Below are 19675 nucleotides of genomic sequence, written 5' to 3'. Positions count from 1 at the left end.
CACTTGGAAAGTTCATGTAATTTCAGTTCAAATGGATCACACGAGGGCCATGCTAGAAATACACAAACTCAGCTCTCTCAGGATCAGGATTTTGTGTTTGCCCACAAAATGTAATATACCTGTTGGGTTCAGCCACTAGACTCTAGGGTTCAGATTTGGTTCTGCCAGTAAGATGTGGCCAGATCCATGTGCTAGTGGAAGGATATTAACAGAAAGGGAATACTATGATCAAGGTGAAGATAGATTTGTCCAATCTGAATAAAGTCTGATTGCAGCTTTGGCTGAGCTTTTTCTCTTACAACTAGAAACATGTAATTTATTAAAGGAACCTTTTCCCGGCCAGTGTAGAACAATTCCAGGGGATCCCTTTTTAAATATTTGCATATGATTCTTGTTTTAAGACAAACTTTTAAAAAATGTGAACCTGGCAAACTGAGGATATCTGAACAGTAGACAAGAGTCTCGCTGCACAAAGACAGGAGAAAAACTTGGAAAGCTAGAGAAAACAACAACTAACAGTGGTCTAACGAACAACCCTAAGAGAGCAAAATACCAAAAAGCACTGCAAAGCAGGAACTAACGATCACTAAGAAACAGGACTAACCAGAGAAACAAGAGACGAGAAGGAACACAAGACTAACTGACTAACTGACTACGCTACTCTACTTACTAAACTGCTGTTATCAAGAGCTAGACGTCGGGGAAAAGGTAAGTAGAGGTAACGAGGTTGACAGGTGACACACTAGCAAAAACTAGCTGCACAGGACTAACTTAAATAAAGAAATTAAAAACACCTGCTAGAAACACACACCTGTTGCCACTTAGACCAGCTGAGACATGCCCCCAGGAGGGGGAACCACAAAACCAGGACGCAAGCAAGAAAAAACAACTTCCTGGGACACTGCCCCAGCAGGTTGGAGGTGGGTAATGTAACACTGCAGTTTATCAGTATTTATACAGTATTTCCACAACCAAAGTGTGATTTCTGTACAATTAGTTATCTACTCTATTGATTGTTTATATGTTTTGCATTTCCTACAAAAAGTTAACGGGAAAGATACCAATTAATTTTATTTGTAATATGATGTAGAGGTTCCTCCCATTATATCCGGTCATTAATAGGCATCAAATCTATACCACACACACGCTTACTTAGGCTACATCTGACCCAACTGATAAGAACTGGGTTGTCCCGGGGGACGTTGTTATTGCAGGGTCTAATTGCCCGAGATAATGCGATGAATCCCACATTAATGGGAGCTGATTATCTGACAGACAGGGCAGCACGCAGCCACTTAATAAACCATTAGTGCAACAAACACTCAACGCGAGCAGCACTAAAGCTAATGCACACGGGCACAACCTGGGGATTAAGCGGAGAAATGGTCGCCACAGTTTTCCCACCTTGATACTAATTCTTTAACCACAGTCTCATGAGCAGTCTCAGGTCAGTTAGTCTCCTGAGAAGAGATCCTGCCTGTCAGAGTCAGTAAAATCTCCATCCTCAAGTTTTTTTTCTTATTTTGAGTGTAGTAGGGTTCATAGGCTCATTCTCCTGAATGGCTGTTAGAGATGCAAAAATAACATACTAATAATAACATACTAACATACTGCAAAGGATGTGTGTCCCTGTCTTCTTTCCATAGTTGTTCTAGAGGGTGGCCATGGATAAAGTCATGTCATGTATCACAGTGTGAGTAATACATGATGCATAAACATGATTTAGACTTTTAAGCATGTAACATGTGCTGCAGCCCAATGACACATATTCATCCTGACACCAACAACCAGTGATCCTTTTGACGTTGAGGGTTTGGATCAGTAGACTTTGACAGACTTTTCTTGCTCTCACAGAAACCACCCTCTATCCTGTCATCTGATTTGTGTGAGTTTGTTATGGCCAAAGGCCTTGGTGTGTTATAGCACAGTTCTGCTATGAATACAAAGATCCCTGACCTTCTAGTGACAACGCATAAATATTTCATCTACTCAGAGACTCAAAGTGTGTTCGCTGGGCCTTGATTGAACCTGAAGTTGTGATTTGAATGAGCTCTTCCTTTGTAGACTTCCCTGTTTTTATTGTGAACTGCCTCAGCAATGCTGTCTCACTTTCAATGCTGCAAAGGCTGCAAAAATACCATCAAAAAGAAATGGATGTCAAACACAGAAAGAAATGAGGAATAATGGAGGCCATGGGGCACAACTGTTATGTGTGGTGCTGCATCTCAGAAACTAAAATATTCCCATCAGGTCCTTGTTGAACTGAAATAACTCAGTAATCTTTATAAGACAGATGATGGACCGTACCTGCTGTAGCTGCCAGCTGACTGGGTTATTTCAAGATTATACATGTATTTAACTTAGTTGGCTTATGGTCCTTTTGGGAAGTCCAGACAAGAAACACCCTCCAGAGAACAGGCCATTCTGCTAAAGACAAAGACATGAATGAGGTCCTCTAAATCTTATTTGACATGAGATGTCTAACGCTTACTGTTTAGAAACTAAATGCTGATTAAGAGTTCTGATATTTTAGATTTACTTGATTCAGTATATTTTGATGGGTGCCCTCCTGATTCTTCGTTTTTATCAGGGTATGCTAAAGAATTGTCAGAATGGAATCTCTCCAAAACAGACATTTACATTTAAAGAGTTTCAAACTGAATGAAAACAGCTCCCACAATCATTTTCTCTTTGACTTTCTTTAGAAGCACTTTAGAGTAATTTCGGAAAAATGACTGATAGGAGTGAGTCACTGACCATTTTCAGCTTATCCATTTCACACGACTGAAAACATTTTTGAAAACGTTGGCCAGATGTCAAAACAGCAGCTGGATGAATGTAGATCCTTAATTACGTCATCCAGCGTTGTGGAGTTGACGGCATTGAATGTTGACAGCCGAACTGAATTGTTCCTGTGCAGCTGCAGAAGTGGTCTGGGTCCACAGTTTCACATGGATTTACACTTTTATTCAGTACACTTATTTTTATACAGCAGGTCAGAGGCTAACTGTGTTGGTGGATTAATTATCTTTCCAACACTGGAAAACAGGATGTGAAGATTATAGAATATACCTTTGAAGATTTACAATTCTTCTCCTCTTTATGACTATGTTATTTATAGTAGGAAATAATAGTGTGTTATTAATTGGCTATGGTTCTTTGGGCTCACAGTAAAACAGATCCTCTACTTTAACGAGATGGTGAATCAGAAATGATTGGAGTTTTAAACTGGTTCTTTTATTTGTGTCCATGTGTGTCTGCAGTAATGCTGGTTTCTATATACACTACACAACATTTGTTCTTCTTGATGGAGCAGTTGCGTCCTAAAGAACACGTGTCAATCTTTCACGTTTTCCTTTGGACCAAATGGTATTTCCAATATCTTTCACTGAATGACATCACTGGCAACTCCTAAGCAGTTAAGACAACTCCGGAGCTTTCCTATCTTTTGGAGGAGATAGCAGTGTTTCCTGATATACAACTCTTTATGAGGTGCTCCTAATCCTAAAAGTACGACGAAAAATTCTGCCACTCTGAGAATTTGAGAAGCAAATACTGGCCACAGACCTTTTCAGACGCCTTAATGTAATTTTCCCTCCACTTGGATAATTATGCTGAATTTGACAAGGACCTGGAATGGATTTTAGTGGTCAAAGGCTGAGGGCACTGTAACCTTGGAAATATTATATGTCTGGAAAGCCTTAAGGTTTTTTGTTTTTTTTGTGTGGCACAAATGTTCACCTGAACTTAAAGATGATGTGATTACATGTCAAAGGTCAAATGTCAAGTTTACAATAAACACTGTCCATACAATCTGTATAAACATGACATTACAGAAAATCCTTGAAGTACTGTCTTCAGATTTGATACAAATGTCCACTTGGACTGCTGAACTGATTGTGGTGGTCAGAGGTCAAGGTCACTGTGACCTCAGATCTGTCCAATTCTTGGGCATTTCATTACCTCTGGCCTCTTGCGGAAACATATTAGAGTATAACAACCTCATTGCAGTAAGCCTAGTTTTGGTTTATTCAAAGTTTATCATTTTAAAAGCCATCAAACATACAGTTCTAGCAGCACTTTGCACAAGTCTTTGTTTGCTAAGGGGTTTTCAACATATCAGAGAGATGTCAAGTAAAATAATGCCAACAGAGGCATCTTTGAGAGGTCAAACAGGACCAGCCAACCTGAGCCTACAGTGATGAATACCTTACAGTTCCTAATGAATCTCAGAGCATCGTGATCTATGAGTGCAGAGAATGTAGGCGCTCGCATCATTCATTCATGTATGGAAAGTAGCAGAGACAAGCTTCTTTCTAGCCTTAAAAGACAAACAGTTCACATTTCTGAAGTGAAAGCCCAGTTTAAGTTTGAACTTCTTTACAAGAAACCAAGTATGACGGTTGAAAGAAGATGTCCAAAGTAGTACCAACATAATTAGAAAATGAGGCTAACTCTATACTACTATAGCAGAGGTGTGGCTTCCATTTAAAATACTGGAACAGAATCAGTTATTGGTGGGATTGCTGTGCACCAAGCAATCCCATAATATGTTATTCTCAGGTTCTTCTTTTTTTATTATTATTATTATTATTATTATGCTTATTTTTTGGCAGTTAACTCTTTTCACACCCTTCAACATATCCAAACCATTCCATTTATTCAGCTTTTTCTCACCTTTTTTTTTCTCCATTTGAGTGGATTACGAAATCTTCAAAATTCACACCTTTTCTGAATATTTCATGCATCTTTCAACTATTTCTACACATTCATACACTCCCTTCAAACTCTAAATAATTCATACATTTCTCTACTATCTTACTTTCAAATTGCATTCATCATTTTCAAATGGTTCAACTTAGTTTGAGCCTTGGTCAGAAAGGCAGACACTGAGAAATACATGTGTAGACTGTTGGCAAGCCACAGTTGTTGTCATGACACTAGAGTGGAGAGAGAATTGGATTGATTTGAATTGAATTTTTCTCTAGAACTTGCTGTAATTCCTACAATCTGTGCTCTTCGTGGCTCATTTCAGGTCAAAATGTAGAGAAATTTGTTGTTGTCGAAATACTAAAGTATGGAAGCAATCAGAGTCGCACAATTTGAAATGTGAGCCTCTGTGTGACAAGTGTGCCAGGGAAAGTGCCCCACAGACTCCAGTACAACACTAAACCAGGATTTTTGGAGACAAACAACAGTCTAATTTGTATCTTGTGCTGTTTCCTGTTACTTTTTTCATACAACACGTATTGTAGACATGATTGTTTTCAGTAGAGTCTCAGTTCTCTGACCATACAGACAGTTAGCTATTTGGAATTACAGATTTTATAACAGAGACCAGAGTTTAAGAGGTGCATCTCAGCCTAATCCCTCTTTGAACCAGTGGTAATTAAGCACGTAACACCACTATGGTAAGACAGCTTGACAACATACCCCTGATTTCTCTGATGTCAGTGCTGTATACACTTATTTTGACAGTTATGTTAGCATGTTCTGTATCATCCTGCAGCTTTTTGATGGAAACACAGCAGTGATTTACAAATTAATTCACATTTTTATTAATGACCTACTGTCTGCTGTTACAGATTTATTATATATATTTTCATTTGACTAATGCCAGAGTGTACCGTGCATCTCTCATGTAAATTTCTGTCATGTGACCAGTTGTAACCAGAAGTCCTTCAGCAGTTAATTTAAGTTGGTGGATTCACCACAGACAGGACCCACCATACACTTACTTGATTATAGAACTCCTAATATTTTTGAATTTGAAGGCTCACGGTGACACCCTTGTGAACACACACACACACACACACACACACACACACACACACATAAGTTGCAAAAGCTAAACGAAAGTTCAGTCTACAAAGTCTAGATGTCTACAAACCTGAACATAGACACAGGCAAATGAGGTAATAGACCATTAAATATGAATCAGTTTGCAGTGAATCTCACGTCCACAACATAATGCTCAGTGACAACTGCTTTACCTGCTTGTAAACACATACACAAGGTTTTAGGTGACACAAAGATGTGCACATAGGCACAGGAACTGCACAAGAAACGGCAAACAATACTCAGTACTCTCTTCTCATTCATACATTCATGTAGAATGAACATTTTCCTACACCTACAGTTATCACTGTAGCAGGGCAGCGTGGTTTCTGTTTTCATGTCTCATACAGAAATAAAGCTCAGCTTAATCTGTGCAGCAGACAGCAGCACAATTTCTGATGTTTCAAATTATACATAGCCAAATATATTCAATAATAAATATATTTATTATCAAACAATCTGACTATGACAGGGCTGGTCTCACACAAAAATACAGCACTACACGTGTTCCCCTGTTCCCTACACTCACTACCACTCATACTCCAGACAGACCTGTTGAGACCAAGGTTAACACAGCATTATTACTAAGGCATCAGCTGAATACACATTAAATGCTAAATTAGTAAAATTTGTTAACTATTTATGTTTTGATTCATCAAAAACTCTGAATGAGATCATGATCTACTTTGCAAGAGAGACCTGACACCAGATTCATTTATGTACAAAATCCCATTATGACAGTTAGCATTAGCATTTTATATGATTTATTATCAATCTTTAGTGTTTTTAATATTAGCTTTCTCTGCTGCATTCAGCCATTTATCCAAACATGGAAAATATACGTTTTGTCTCTTGGTCCACTAACCAATGTCTATTTTGTTTCTTATTGTTGATGACAGCCAAATAAAGTAAAGGCTGTGCTTCTTGGAATTTGACTGACAACAAGGGACACAAACAATTAAATTATATGTTTCTTCACCAGCTACAAATTGGTTACAAGTTGGCTTCTGACCCCTGTCAGTCCCACAATGCAGCACACTGTTTACTACCTGAATTCACTGTGAAACAGGACAATTCACAATTTGGAACAGCTCATCTTTGGGAATCGCAAAGTCAGCAGACAGGCAAATGTCACGCGAGAAGAAGGTAAGAATACTGTTACAAAAGGGGTGCAACCAAAAGAAAAGAGGAAGGTGATTAGAATAGTGAGGATATGATCAGTAATGAAGGCTGTAAAGCTAAGTGTGGGCACCAGAACCCAGGGGAGGTGACAGGGAAGGCAGCAGTGTCAGAAAACGACTGAATAACTGAAGGAACTGAAAGAAAATTAGCTGTTGAACAAGACAGATAGTCAGATGGACAATCAGACAGTGAGACAGACAGACATGCATGTCTGAGGAACATGAAAGCTCGAGAATTCTCAGTGGGAGACTGTTTCTTTGGAAGTAAGAGAGCAGATCACTCAAACACTGTCACTGTGACAAACAAGAGTGTGAGTGAAAAGAAAAAGCACACAATGCGCTGTTCATCAGTGCTTAGCATTTTTAACTATTAGTCGTCAGGACCCATCAAATGCAGGAAAAGAGGAAAAGAAAGGAGTCAATCATAGAGGAACAGGAGGAGGCAGGAGAGAGCGAACTGAGGAACAAACTTCCTTCTTCTCTCTGGCTGTCACTTCCCCATCACTGAGGCTCCTTTCATTCTCATCGTGATATAACGTAAAGTAAAACAAACTAGAACAGCCTCAGATCCACAGATTTAAGAGTTCAAACTCTCCAGAGGACAGGACAGGTTTGCTGGGGAAAGAAAATAATAGAACAGGAAAAGTGAGGGAGACAAACTGGTTGAACTCTTAAGACTGGTCAACAGCTCCTCCAAATCAAATTAAACAATCCATTCTCTACCCTCTCTGAACATCACAATAAGCCTGGAGTGACCACTTGCCGTCCAGACGAATGGAAATTCAGCTATGTCAGCTATGCCCAAACACTCAAGTCTATAGCAGTGTCTCAGCAGTATGCTGCATCCTTCAAAAGAGACACTGCACGGTCTTCAAAGGCATCAATGGTGCACAAAGAATCTTGGGATAGCCTTACTGAGGATTGGTCCAGTCCACCTGCTGGATCCCCTGGGAAAGGAACGCCACATTTCTCAGTTTCTACATGGGACAGCCTTATCAAAATGTGCTATGAGACGGCTGTTCGTTTCAAGTTATTGTCATGCTGAAATGTGAACGAAGACAATGCTGGAGTGACTTCAGCACAAGTCTGAGTGGATCAGCCGAATTCCCAGATTTAAACCATATTAAACATCTGTGCAGAGACCTTGTAGAGACTGGAGAAGCTTGTAGATACTTCCCCAGACTCAAAGAAGGGGTTCTACACAGTGCACAGTTAGGGGTCTAAATGGTAAAATAAAATCTACAATAAAAAAACAATGTCCAAAATATGGAACTGTCTGAAAAGCTTCTGAAAGTATTGTATGTACTGAGAAAGTCAGAATATGGTAGCTCCAGTCAGAGAGATATGGAGATCGTGTATACTAATCTTTTGGAAAGTAGTCTGTATTTTCCAGTGATGTAAATACATAATAAGAAATGTTTAAACATGTAAAATGTTCAGCACAGCCCAGATATAACCAAGTGACTAAAACTAAAACTAAAATAACAAACATTTTGTTGTGTGTTAAACAAGTTTGTTGTTTTTGGATTTTTGGTTGTTTTTTAATTTTTAATTTTTAAAGAGAGTTCTTCCTCTGTTCTTTGTGACATCACAACATTCTGAGCTTTGATCACTGCTTAGGAGAAAAGATTCTGAAACTCAGTTTAGAGTGTATGAGGACTGGAGACAGATCTCAAAGTATCTGACCGACAATCAGATTCAGCAACGCGAAAGAAGCACAATGAACAAGACGTACCGCTCTACTGTATCATCAGCTGTGAGGAACTCCACAGCTGCTGCTCAAGTAGAAAGGATGGAGTGGAGGCCATATCCGGCCTCCTACTATATCAGAGCTCAACACAAGAGGTACTACAACGCCAGTGATGAAGTTCAGGACATGATGTGGGAGCCATATCCTGCTGCGTACTTCATCAGAAATAGGTGGCATAGGTTCAACAAGCCCAAAGATCACAGCACTATGGGGGGGTCTTTCCCCTGTAGCAACCCGCAGCCAGCAGCTGCTTCAAAAAACACCAGAGGCCACACACAAAACAGCCTCCTCACCCACAACCGCACATCAGGAGCTACCTGCCATGTGGAGAAGATGGACTGGCAGTGAGGACCCTCATTAAAAGAAACCAGAAAGAAAACCATCAATCACAAATGCAAAACACTCAGGAATGGATTGACAGCCCCCGTCTGATTGAAAGACAAGTCTGAAGACAAAACACATTCATTTCTCAAGAGCCATCAAATCAGCTGAAATGCTTCATGCATGCATCAGGACATCGGAACCATTGTGATGTTTGGTTCACGTACACAAGACTTCATGTGAAAACTCCGTAAGTCGGCACACACCGAAAGCGTAACGCCACGCGCTCCTCGCACCTCCTAACACATACCCTCCACCCTCCCTCATCTCTCATCTAGCCCCCTGTTTCCCTCCAGATATTGACTTAAACTTCATCTCATTTGAAAGCAGAGATGGGGCTTATGAAAGATGTGTGTTCTTCTGTGAACAATGGCTAAGAGCGTAGCCGGTCTGTTATCATCACTCCTCATCTGATTCTGTTTGGATCCATTTTTCTGCACTGCGGCTCTGAGCACACAGACAGCTGCAATATCCTCCACCGCCCGCTGTTTTTCACTCTTTATCGGCTCAGATGTCGGTTGACCCGCAAGCTGACAACCAGGCAGACCCATCGCTCATCCTGCTCACCTGCAGGGACCTTCCCACCCACTTATCTACAGTGTATGCTGCTGTTGCAGACCTGGGGTCAATTTGATTTGAAATGGACTCTGGGGTTGATTGAGCTTGTCTGGTACAACCAAGGCAATTGGCCTTAAAGTGCAAAGACCAGCTGGCTTGCTGTTTATAGTATTACTGAACAGACAGCGATCACTGTGCTGTTCCTCTACATTCAGAGAGGAAAGTGAAGGTGAGGAAACATTTCCTGCATTCTGAACACTAAGACAGGACAACGACTTCACTTTGCATTTCTCAAAGGTCGTTATTTACCTCAGCACACTAGGAAAACAAAGGAGCTAGTGATGGACTTCTGAAAATCTATGAGTCTAGGAGGGGGGGATGAAGGTCACATCAGAATACCTTGAAGAGTGTATTACTGTTTCCTGCACCCCAACCGGTCGAGGCAGATGGCCGTTTAACTTGAGCCTGGTTCTGCTGGAGGTTTCTTCCTCTAGGGGGAGTTTTTCCTCTCCACTGTTTGCCTAGTGCTTGCTCAAGTTGATCTTGTTGGGCCACATGTGTTTTGACTCATCAGCACTGTAGGCTCAGAACTTGATGGACTTTCTGAGGAGGCCCAGGTCCATCTAGGTCTGCAGAACAGCGCTGCGGATGTTCTAAAATGTCTGTGGTGCTGAGCGTCATCTTCTATGACCATTATTTCATCATCGTCATATCATAAGTTTTCACTCCACTCTAGTCTATTATTATTGACCCATTTCATCCCTTCTTGACATATTGTGTGTATATGTTGCATTGATATTATTTTGCATTTGTGTTGGTTCTTTTCTGGTTTCTCCGCTTTCTAAACTTACAAGACAAAACAATTCAATAAAGGTTTTCAAACTTTAACATCCATGTTAGCTTAATTTTGTCACTTAGATGTGAATGTTTGTGTGTCTCTGTATGTCGGCCATGTAATAGACTGGTGACCTTTCAAGGACGTACCCTGCCTCTCACCCACCTGAGAGGTGGGATAGGATCCACCAGTCCTGCTCGCTAAGCAATTAGGAAAACGGATGGATTGGACCTCAACATAGGGGTTGGTCCTATATGTCTGATCCAAAAAAACCCTCAAAATGACAGAGAACCTGATAGTTCTGGATCAGATAGAAACATAAGGTAAGAGAGCATTATAATAGCCCAATCTACGGGATATAAGTGTTCCTCAGAGAAGACATGTACTGTAGTGATCTTATGAGATGATAAAGAGCACATATAGTGATGAATCTAATATGAGACCCAAGGTTTAGTTCTGAGACAGCTGTTAACACAAAGGTTTCTGGCCTATTTGCTTGGCATAAATCGTAGAGAGTTACATTTTGTGGTCAGTTTCTCACTAACCATAGCAACAGTGGGTTTCAGTGAGACGTGTTCCACATAACCAGACCATACTCAGGGAAAAGGTAAGCTTCACCTGGTCAGATGTAGCCAGCATAGCCAACATCTTCTAAAGCTGGCACAGAAAGTCACTACATATCACCGGATGACGCCACATGCTAATTTGCAAACTAGTGGCTTTTAACTACTGTACTGTAAGACACAGTATATTTAATTTATTAAATTTATTTGAATTTTTTCATTACGAATCATTACTTCTCAAGCTCCTATCTTCACATCAATATGCATCTACTGTATCTCTGATCTACCTCAGATTCCATAAGTTTTTTATGTAGGCAGCTCCACAGAGTGAGGTATGATGAACAGAGAGGATGAAAAAGTTTCAAATGAACTTGTGCTGAATAAAATTTAAATTTAAGTTAAATTTAAATAAAGTTGACTTGGACAGACACAGGCATATTTACAGCTTAATCCCACTATCTGCTGGTTGTACCTAGATCCTTTATATTGTACAAATCCAAATCTGGCAGTGAAATGGCTGAGTTGGTCACACTGGTAGCAATAGTGGTAAATAGATAATTAGTTAACTATATCATAGATTATTTTCTTTTAATATTCTTAAGCATGTGTCTGTTGTAGCTGTATGAACCATTCAAACTGTCATTTTCCGTTGAGAGGCAAAGCTGAAAATATCAAGCATTTGTTTTATCCTCTCAGTCCGCTAACCTCCATCAAACCAGCGTTACTGACAGTTAATTCTGTGTTACGAATGACTGAAAACATGAACAAAACCCAATATAAAGCCTTCACAGCCACAGAGCATCCAGAGCCGGATCAGAGCGGCAGCAGGTGAGTCGAGCATGTAGAGAGATATGAAGAATCAGCATTAGCTGGAATGACAGAAGAACAGAATCTCCCTGAGGGGCATTCGGCTGGAGATTGTGTGTGTGTGTGTGTGTGTGTGTGTGTGTGTGTGTGTGTGTGTGTGTGTGTGTGTGTGTGTGTGCCCACATGTATGTGCACATTAGTCCTGTGGGTGCTTGTTACAAAGTCTAATAAGAAGAGCGACTCCTCTGTGTGTGTGTGTGTGTGTGTGTGTGTGCGATGCTGTCAGACTGAGGTACACGTGTGATGTATGCAGTGAGTCTGTGCTGAGCCTCGGGCTATGCGCTGCCTTCGATGCAGGAAAAAAAAAATTGCATTTTGTGTTCTTTACTATTTCTTTCCACCAAACACTGACACACGAGTGTGAACAGTGCAAAAGGAACGCAGCCTCACCTGCCAATCACACATTCCTGCTGCAGACTGAATAATACCAGGGTGAGTGAATGAATATATAATTCATTGCAAATTCCATCCTGGGTGTGTTTATTACTGGGATATATTTCTATTTCCAACTTGTTGTGTGTGTTTATGTATCAATATACCTGCATAACAAAAACGCCACACCAGCTGCCACAGTGCATCCGTCAGGCCACGTGTGGGCCTCACACTGAGAGATAATGATGTTATTATGATAACCAAGACTGTCCCCTAGTTTCTACTCTTTGCTGCTCACTGTTGGATCAGTTCAGCGACGTATTACATATTCCGATCTGTGCACGCGTCCCTCATCCCCCAGCTTTTAATACACTACTTAGTGGAGGGAAGACAAACTGTAACGTGTTTCCCACTAACATCACATTGAAAATAAGTATGGTCTTATGACTGCAGTGTGCAGCTGTTTAACCCCAGGCTTATGAGGCTGATATTCCCCTAGTTCAACTAAGTGTACTATATGTGATTGTCAGACAATTGGTGATTAGGTTAGACTTATTTTTAGAGTTTCATTAGATGGTTTCTTCTTACTAAGCCAAAAAGAAATTGTAGTTTTTGCATGCTACAAAAATCTGGAAGGTACAGGGTAAATCCAATGTTGTAAAAAAATTAATGTCCAGACTTGTAAAGGCCCTGGGATTGCTGTACATAGTTGTGCATATTAATTGAAAGCTCAGATCTGTTTGTCAAACTGGATGTTATTGATCTTTATTTGGGGGCAACCATATTCCGAAGTCATTTGACTTACGGTTCCCCTGATTCCTGGCACTCTTGGTGCCTTAAATGCAGCTCCCTGTCCATAAGAATTTCCTCAAGTGGATTAATAAAGTATCAGTTATTATTGTTACCATACTCATCATTTAGGTTTCAGTGGCTCTGCAGTGAGGGCCGCCCTCCAGTGCATGTTACCTTGATGACTTCAAATGACGTTGGTGACTGGGAGATCATCACATCAAAGATTCCTCTTGGCAAACACAGATCATACAGGTACTAGACAGCCATAAGTACACAATATACTTTTACGTATACTAGATTTAGTTCTAAAGACAACACACAATGAAGTGTTCAGCAGCATGGATGAGTGGTGTTTGATTTGTAATCAAAGGCAGCAGTAGTTGGTGTAGTTCGAATGAAGCGTGGGTGAATCTCCCCATGTCTGCAGCTAGAGATCAATGCAGCCTCCCCACCCCCACCTCGGGATGATACTAATGACAATCATTACTGCCTACATCCTGCAGCTCTTCTCCATAACACCGAGCCGAAAAAGCTGCAGTGTTTTCTATTTTCAGCGCCCCTTCATTCATAATACATAGTACAGCTTTAGAAGTAACTGTGAACCACTAGTTTAGGAAACGTCTCTCCTTAGCCCTACCTGACAGTAATGTATTGTTTGATACTGCGTTATTTTGTAAGGTCACGTGTTCCTTTTACACTAGCAGGTGTCATTTAGCACAGTTATAGTAGCACGTTGTTTCTGCAGAAGTGCAGCAGCAACTGCCACATTTAACTCAACTTGGTGGAGTAACAGTAAATGGCAGTTGAGGACAACAGTCATCTAGACTGAGAAACCCTTCCTGTACTTCAGCCTCGGGCATGCTCAAGGTAATTTCTTGGACAGCAGAATTGTAGATTTGTACGAAATGCTTTTTCTAGTGGTCAATTTGTGACAGCACTCGTATGGACCCCAGGGTTGCTGCTACCAGAGAACATAGTGTAGTTTACTGCTCGCAAGTCAGGATTCATCTATTTTGCATAAAATACAAATGCCCTCAGTGTTGATTTTACAGTGTGCTCTGTCGTCTCATGTGGCTTTTCCCACCCACCTGAATATTGTCAGCTATGCTCAAAAACACCACTGACACTGTAATTGCAGGAGGAAACGCAATAAAGCTGAAACACAGGTAAGGGAGCAATATAGTGCAGTGTTGAATGACAGTCCCAGTCTGCCTCACTCTTTGTTTCCAGCTACTTCCCTCTGTGCAGCGGCAGCAACTACACTGTAATGACATGTAATCACCCTTCTCCACATGCACAGCGGAATAAAATGTTTAAATGCTCCTTAAACTTTTATTACACAAGTGGCTCTTTTATCCATTATACAAGACAACACCTCTCACTTTTTCCAAATCCCACCAATTGAAGCTGTGGCTCAATAAAAGCACTGTGTTTTGTTTCCAAAAAGGTATAACTAACCCAGAGGAAAACCCTGTTGAGATAATTGCTCACTCACCCCCCAGGCCTACTGATTACTAACAGTAGCCATAAAAGCTCAGTTGTTATTTTTTTTTCAGCCCTTTCAGTCAAAATGGAAAAGGCAGGAAAGGTGTGCGAGAGCAGATAGCAGTCATATGTTAATGTCACTCCTCATTTGCTGCAGCGATCCCAGCCAAAAAGCTGCTCGTTGAATTATTCAGGAGAGATTAAGCCAGGCGAGTAGGAACTAGAACTCCTGGATGTCCTGCTGGTTAACTGGCCTGTTCTGACCTGGTAGCAGCAGTGCTCCAAAGTGAGGGCACAAATAAAACCATTTTCACATTCACACACACACGAGGAGCTTCAATCTACAGTGTGTTCTACTAGTTTTTTACAGCAATTCATGAGCAGATATGCACACAGTTTATGTTCCTATCATTAATACATAGTATTAGTACCATGGAACGTTGGAGGAAACAACAATGCAAATGAGGTGCCGGCGAATGTCTTGTGTTTTGTGTCCATTCTGAAAACAAAGCATCAATAAAGATTTAATAAGCAGTCAAATGCAATAAAAGAAGTAAAGTGTGGAGTGTTTTGCTGACTTACAAGCTCCCAATCCAAGTGAATGTCCCTGGCAAACTGCACGAGGATTCTAGTAATACAGGAAAAACACAATAACTCTCTTTTATTTCCCCCATTAGTCTGTGGATGCATTTCATCTCCATCAGTGTTTATAGACACTGCGTCGTTTCTGTTAAAATAAGTAGCAATGTTTCTTTTTCAAATCAAAAGATTCATAAGCACTAAAAACACCCAGAATCACTGCTGCACATTCAGTTCATTCTTATTAGTAGGATAGGTGCACTACTGTATCTTATGGTGGGTAATGTTAGTACTCAGTAATGTAGTACTCAGTAATGAAATTGTTGGTACAAGGGCTGCACCACATCACGGCTATATTAGCATTATGTAATAGCCATATGAGCACTGACATGGTTGCAGTGTGTCAGTGTTGAGAGAGCAGCAGTTAAAGGCAGACGTTGAGACTGCAGGTCTGACCTCACAGACAGACAGTCTTTATGATGGCTATGATGTGGGCCTGTCTGCAGACAGCGTGTGTGCTAAGTGGCCTGAATGGCTGGGAGCTCCCTGCTAAATATCTGCTCTGCAGTTCTGACATGATGATATCTCATTTGTTCAATCTGGAGTCTGTGGATTGTTACCTGATACGTAAAAAGACACTGCAGCGCGAGGAAAGGGAAGCACGTAGGAGGTGTCAGTGTCTTTAAAATGCTCAATTAAACACATTTCGTCGATATTCCTGAGATGGTAGAAGCAGAACTGGATAATCTTAATAACATGAAATTGAAAAGTGAGCCTGGAATCGCACATCACAAATGGTTTCTGACAGAACTCTTATCGTGTCTGGATAGAGGCTCAGCCATGGGAAATTACAGTGTTCCCTGCGCTGGTAGACTGGTGTCTCATTTCCTACACACCACAGCACTGATCAGCTCCCAAAGGCTCTGCAGTTAGAATACACCCATCAGACACCACATTAGATTCACCTGGTGGGTTTTATGTTGTGGTGGACACAAAAGTATAGTTGCCCACGGTTGACAGGTGTCAGAATATGTTAACATCGGTGCATCGCATCTTGCTGCATGTGCAGCTGTGTGTAGTTGCAGACCAGTCGGAGGCTTCACTGGAAAGTCCAGGCTGGACTTTTACACTGCTCTCTGCCACAAAAATGTTTCCAAGCTCCTATGTCAAGTGTGATGGTGTGTGATCATCCACAACACGGTCAAATAGCAGCTTCGTGTGCTCACAGGGCCGTGCCTAGACATTCGGGGTGCACATACTCACACAAAATAAAATAAAAGGGACACCCCACTCCCCGACAGTTATTCACAAAAAATAAAGTCACTTTCAGCAGCATATCTTTTATTTATGTATGATACACACACATGATAATGATGCAGATTTGCAAATGGTAACATAGACAGCCTAAAAGATCTGACTGTGCATGTGGGGGATAATACATTTCTTGGTGCTGAAATGCACAGACAAAACATAGAATTTGCAGAAATGTAATGAGTGAGCTAAACTGTGGGGTTTACACAGTTCATGGGGATTGACTGAGTTTGCATTATTTCTTATGATCACAGCCTCCTTGGTGCTATGTCCTGAGGAATTTTCAATGACCTCACCAGTTCTTATCTGGCTGTCCCAGCTTAATGGCAGGCAGCAGAAAGTCTGGGAGCCTTCCTTCTCCATATACTGTATACTACTGACACAGGCAGTGTTGCTGTCAGGGACCGAGTAGGTAGACATAGGCTACAGGAAGTGCGTTCCCAAAAGAAGTAGTCCAAAAATTGACAAAGAACATCTAATTACTAACAAATTGGGGCCCAGAAGATCAACAAAAGATAGTTTAACTTAAACAACTACAAACTGAACTACCACACAAGTTCTACCATGAACAAAGAAAACAGTGTCCCTCTTGGTAGCAATAAACTTCAGGTTCAGCTGACATACAGACATTCTCATTTTATTCTGAAAAAGGGTTTTTACACTACAATGAATTCATCTTCATGTAGACAACTGCCCCACCAACTGATCCACGGTTTCACCAATTACTACCCAACCTTTTTACATGCTATCGTAGCCTTGGACTACATATTCTTCAAGTCTAGGACATTCTTTTGCAGACGGGAGAGAACATTTTCCAGCTCCTTGCCAGTTGTATTCAGCACACCTCAATGATTTTCCCCTTTTTTGTCATACAATGAATAAATTGTACTAGAAATAACACTTGTTCAGAGGTTTCATCCAACATGGAGGAGTAAAGCCTCCTTAGTTTCACTTCATATGTCCCTCCTGATGTGGGTACATGTAAATACCCAGCACAATTCTGTAATTTTGTCTTTTATTGTACAACGCTAACACCTCGGCCTTTTCTTGGAAACTCTTTACTCTGGCAACATTTTCTAAATGCATCTCAGCAGACTGCCACAGCAGTAAAATAGATCCACGAGCTCAGGGCTGTTAACACAGTTGTTACTGGAGGTGCTCTCACCTTTTGAATGCTTGTCCCAGCCGTGCAAGACACACTGTCAGATCAATTAACCTGGTCAGGAGTTTTCCATTTGCTGCCTCTGCTCTAACTTCTCCTTACAACTGATGTACCACATAAAGACTGCTTGATTTTTTTTGCCCCACCTGTATATCAGCAGAGCACCAATGTTTCAGGAATGATCACAGCATTTTGCCCACAGTTCAGCACTGGGAATGTCTAATCGGAGGGACAATCTATTGGCATAGCAGCTACTTATCTTAGCAGTAGTCTTTAAAAATCGTTGAAATATGATGCGATGAACCTGTTGGTTCATCTGTGTATCATGGAAACATAAAGCACAGTGACCAAACGTGATCAACTCTGTCTGTTGCTGTGTTACTTTGTCTTTTGTCTGTAACCCGTTCCAGCTTTATGTAAATGACCTATTCTTGATCGAAGATCCCCTGAAAGCTCCTTTTTGTGAGGCATGGTTCACATATTCTTCTTGTGCAGAGCAGAGTGGTTTCTGTGAGTTGATGTAACTCTACTCCTCCAAACTCATTTTCCTAACTGATGATAACACCTGACTCCAATTAGCATTTTGAGGTAAAAAAAAAAAAAACAGCAACAGAAAATCGCATACTGTATGCTAATTTAGCAGCACTGAATTATTCATGAGTCTCCATATACATGTGGTTTGTTATTTGAACTTGATTAAGTGATTTGATGTGCAGTGTATGATTACAAATGCATGTGTCTTCTATTCCAAAGTAGAGAGGAAACATGTTTAAAGTGACAGTGGGGTGGTCAAAGTCTTCTCTACTGGACCCTTAACGAGACAAAGAAATGTGTCTTTGAAAAACTGACCACACCTAAAAGCCTCTCAGGTCAAGTCTGGATCACTAGGTGCCCTGTACTCCGCAGACCCAGCTGCTCTCTAGCTCGGGTTTTCTCTTGTTTTCTTATACTTAATGCATAAATATTTTCTCTACGTCTGCCGTGACCCCCACTGTTGTTCAGTGGTCTCCTAATGGTCGACATTGACATTAAGCAGTGAAAGAGAGGACTTCAGTTCCCTACACATTACCCCGAGGCTCCTTGTGATCTGTGACTGTTGCACACTTTACTCTCATGATATTTGTTGGTTGACCACTTCCAGGGAGGATAACAAAGGAGCAGACTGTTTGTACAGAGTCTGCCCGAGAGTCAACTGGTGGTGAACTCCTGGGAAATTTTCTTGTGACCCTTCCTCTTACCATAGTCTTCAGAACCTTTACAAATCTGTGTTGTCAAGATCAGACGTGACCCAGGTCTCTCCTCTTCATATATACTCATATATATATATATATATATAAATATAAATTTACTGTGAGTGCACAATGACTGTATGTTGGTGATATAAAGTTTATTGCACTTTATATCAATACACTTATTAAGTGTAATGACCCACACTTCATTAGATTTTTCAATGCAGCTAGCTGAACATCTATTTTTACATGACATGAAAATACAGATGTAGACAAAGACACAGCCTTTGTTTCAGTAAAAAGGGAAATTCTGCCTGTGGAGTGAAAGCTTTATTCATTTTACTAATCAGCTTGTCTATCTTCCCTTTGTCCCGGTCTGAAAGACAGATTGTGACGCCCGAGATAACTGTCACACCTGGACCAGCTGCACTGGATGAAGAAAAGACTGAACAGAGAGTAGATGGACAGAATGGGGCATGAATGACTGAAGAGCGCAGTGAGGTGCAGCCAAGCACAGCGTCGGTTGTCACTGTTCAAATGTGTTTGGCAGGGCATGCGAGAGTTAATCTGCCCGTGCTGGAAAAAGGAGAGACACAGAGCAAATACAGATTACAGCTGAACGCACCTATCTGTCTGCTGCAGTCCACACTGAGCCAGAGCAAGTGGAGCAGGCAGGAGGTGCAGCTGCAGGCCTTTGAGAATTAAACCTAGTGAATATCAGCCCAAGACACAGAGTGGACTCCACTCTGCAGTCCAGCCGACACATGATCCA

The sequence above is a fragment of the Anabas testudineus genome, chromosome 13 (assembly GCF_900324465.2).
Source record: "Anabas testudineus chromosome 13, fAnaTes1.2, whole genome shotgun sequence".
Lineage (NCBI taxonomy): Eukaryota > Metazoa > Chordata > Actinopteri > Anabantiformes > Anabantidae > Anabas > Anabas testudineus.
The sequence above is the reverse complement of the archived record's forward strand: the minus strand, read 5'-3'. Positions refer to the sequence as shown.